This window comes from Camelina sativa, chromosome 1 (assembly GCF_000633955.1).
Source record: "Camelina sativa cultivar DH55 chromosome 1, Cs, whole genome shotgun sequence".
Classification (NCBI taxonomy): Eukaryota; Viridiplantae; Streptophyta; class Magnoliopsida; order Brassicales; family Brassicaceae; genus Camelina; species Camelina sativa.
Window position 1 is genome coordinate 21007499 of NC_025685.1, and position 3962 is coordinate 21011460.

Sequence of the window (3962 nt, forward strand, 5' to 3'; positions counted from 1 at the left end):
TTGTAGCTTGCATATTGTCTTGTGGGATCTGTCACTACAAGAAAACAGCCGTAAACCGACGGCCAAATCCGTTGGTAACGACCTTTCCCGACAGATTACAGAGGGCATCAGTCCGTCGCTTCTAGAGCGTCGGGAAAATTAGATCTGTCGGGAATCCGTCAGCCTCTCCAATAGATTTCCAACGGATTACCAACGACTGTTGTTCCCGATGAAACTGCGACAGATATCGTCGTTGAGATGTATCTGTCGAGAACCCGTTAGAATAATAAGCGACGACCACTGATGACTTCCCGACAGATAATACCAAGGAAAAACTGATTATTTCCCAAGAATGTATTTCGTTATTCCCGACGGAATTCCCAACGGCTAAGTTCCCGATGGATTCCCGATAACGTCTCTATTTTCTGCCGACAGAATCCCGACAACGTCTCTGTTTTTACCGACAGAATCCCGACTGATAGTTAATGTTTTATATATTTTTTTTTAATATTTAGTTTACTTTTAAAATAAATCTAATTAATTACTTAAATAATATTACTAATTAGTTAAAAATATTTAAATTTAGAAATTTAGAAATCCAAAATACAAAATAAACAAATCATCCACAAAAAGAAAATGTAATATAAACAAATCAAAAAAAAAATGTTCCATAAAACTTAAATATTGTAAGTCTTATATATCTAAGAACTTGAATTCACGGGGAACTTAGATCGCATCTCTGCCATGAACGAAGCAAGCTCCTCATCTCTCAGCTTGTTCCTCTCATTCTCTTTCTTCTCAAGAGCTTCTATTCGGTCATCTTTCTCTTGGAGGGCACGCAAAAGTTCAGGATCACGATCATATAATGGTGATGAAGATGATAAACCAGTACATAGTCTTTTAGCAACTTTTCCTAATCCAAAGAATCAACCCTTGGTTTGTGGAGTTTCCTAAAATTTAGAACAATTAGAACAAAATGTATACAAAGAATCATAAGCAAAATAAGAATTTGAATCAAAAAGTAAAAACCTCAGGAACGAATTGGTTAACCTTGTCGACGAGGATTGGTGTTGGTAAGCCATTTTCATCGACTTAAGGTTGGGATAAGCTATACTTCTCCATCCTCTTACGAGTATTGGCAATCACTTCCTTAGCTAAAGGGTCTTGAATTTGCTTGGTCTTTTTGGTTGTGTGGGTGTCTTCCATCAATGTTATGTGATCAGGAGCAACACCATCTCTTTTAGTCTTTAAAACAAATTTTAGTTTTAATCTTTAGTGAAGCTAAGTTTTGAATTGTACTACAACCAATATTGAAAACTTACAAGTTGTAGTTCATGGGTATAGAAGCTTGTTGACCCGACGTTGTGTTGTTGCTCGCCCTTTGCCACCTCTAATGCTATTCCAGTTCTTAGATTTCTGGGTAGCAGTTTCGTTTGTCTTGTGATGTGCCCAATACTCTTGCAAACCTTCGTACACCTTGTCGTTTATTCCCTTTGGAGTTTCTACGCGCTTCCACTTTTTCTTCCACTCACTTAACGTGTTGGAATATTGAGTCGCTGCCTCTTTGTCAAACTCTCGACGGACTCTAGATGTCATTTGTGGCTCCCAGTTAAAATCTTGCTACAAGATTAAAATGTATGTTCAATTAAACTTGCCATTAAAGAAAATAACTAGAGAAATCGAAGAACAGCAAACTTGCCATTAAAGAAAATGTAGCATTACCGCAAACTGTTTCAACCAAAGGTCACGATCATCACTTGGCATTGAGGAGTATGTTTCATAAGGTTCTTTGAGGAGTCCATACATCATCCGATTTATAGATTTGCTAATGCCGTTTCCAGATGCCTCAAACCTATAAAAGTTTGATCTAAAATCAAAAAAATTGAAAAGAAAAAATCATAATTACATAAAATGTTTGAGATTTACCATGTAGTATCTCCAATGTAGTTGGGATGAAGTTTTGGGATAAGTTCTCGTCCTGGTTAAGAAACGAAATCCTCAATGGTCATTAGGATTCGAGGTGAGGCAGTTGTAGGCGATCCCGAGACTCTTGCGGAGGGGGTTTGAATCGGTGACCCAGAACCATTGGGTTCTTGTTGGTTTTGGGTGGAGCGGTTTCCACGAGAACGATATGCTTCGTAATCCCTTTGTGCAAAAAAAGAAATATTACAGTTACACATAAATCAAAAACTCAAAAAAAGATCAACTGAATACCTATATAAATCGTAACAAATAGCTCAAGTAAACAGGTCTATAACATCAACAATATATCCGATTTTTAATGTTACCCAAACATTGAATCAGCCACAAATACTGAAACCAAACATTGAAAAAACGAAATCTTACATAATTGAGATAAAAAGGTAAAAATCTTACATAGTTGAGTGGTTGGGGTTGATTTGAGGAACAAAATCTGGGATTTAGAAGAGAGAAAGACGGAGAAACAAAATCTGGGATTTAGAAGAGAGAAAGAGGGAGAAACAAAATCTGGGATATAGAAGAGATAAAGAGGGAGAAACAAAATCTGGGATTTAGAAGAGATAAAGAGGTTCAAACAAAATCTGGGATTCATAATTGTGAATCGGTGAAGAAAAAATTTGGGGGTGAGGAAGAAGAAGTGAGGCCGTGAAGAAGTGAGAAGATAAGGTGAAAAGTTTTGTGATTTATCAAACCCAAAATTTTAAATTAATCCTTCCCGCAATATCCAAAAAAATTGGAAAAATTATTTCCCGGGGTTAATTTGGGGTTTTCCGAAGGAATCCATACGAAAATTTTAAAATTTTTTTAATACTCCCGACATTTTTCATTACTCCAAAAAACTTCATATATAGTTAGAAAAATATATTTACTACTCAATTAACATTACAATAAGTATACTACATAGATTGCAATTCTGTTTCATTAAAAAAACTAAAAAAAAAAAATTTGATATTTAGTGATTTACAACATTGAAACCCTTAAGTAAAATTCTACGTGTATATAGAAACACTTATAATGAAATCATGTTCAATTTTGGAAATTTAAACTTATAGTATAAAATACACCAAAACTGGTTGTAAGTGTTTGAAGACATAAGAAATAGTGTTTGTGAATGTGTTAGGTTATAAAGTTTCATATTTCAATACCATATACCCTAAATCCATTGGAAATCTGTTAGTAATGTGATGGTATTTCCTCGATGGCTTTCCGATGGTTTTCCAACGGAGTTTAAAACACGTGTTAAAAGCAGCTGAATACATAAACCCAAGAAAACTCTTAGAGCTGTTGGGGATCCGTCGGGAGTTCCCGACAGATTATCAACGACATTATGATTTTTTCAGGTTTTACATTTAGATTTCAATTCTGTTTGAAAAACTCAATTGTTATGTAGTGTTTTGTTAGACCTAATTTGTTATAAAAAAAAACTTAATGATGTGTTGTGTTATATTTCAAATAATTAAACAATTTTGCTATTTTTAAAAATGAATTTTGTTATCTAGAATTATTAAACTTTGTTTTCTAAATTATTATCAAAATCTAAATCTCATTATCTAGATCTCATTATTTATTATAAATCGTGCATTACCATATATAGTGTTTGATCTTTTACTTTTATTCAATACAATATGAAAATAACATTTTTTTCTACTCTAAGTCTGTTGAATAATCAGAAGAAGTTGAGTCGGTATCATCATCAAATTATCCAATTTCTCCCTCTGACTCAGAATCCACTACTTCATTTCTGAACATGGTAAAGTCAACCACAAGATCAACTTCAAGGGAATGTTCAACCGAAGCCATCTGACAACTTTCGCTTGCCTGCAAAGGATCGTGAGCTGCAACTCCATATACTTGACCTCTTAGGTTTACCGACGTAACAGTGATCCATGGGTCGTTCATGTTTGTAACTTGAGGATAGGTTAAGTAGCATATCTTTAATAAGTAATGAAAATTATTAATTATATATATATATATCATCTAATGATGATTTTCTAATTGAATGT

The 3962-nt window shown here is 34.1% G+C and overlaps 1 long non-coding RNA gene across 1 annotated transcript; it reads right to left on the bottom strand.

Annotated features, from left to right (window-relative positions):
* LOC104700126 lies at positions 601 to 2632 on the bottom strand. Its single transcript, XR_753517.1, has 6 exons — positions 2356 to 2632; positions 1906 to 2124; positions 1702 to 1831; positions 1302 to 1599; positions 1030 to 1224; positions 601 to 929 (listed from the first exon to the last, which is right to left on the bottom strand). It is a non-coding gene; the product is annotated as an uncharacterized LOC104700126 (long non-coding RNA).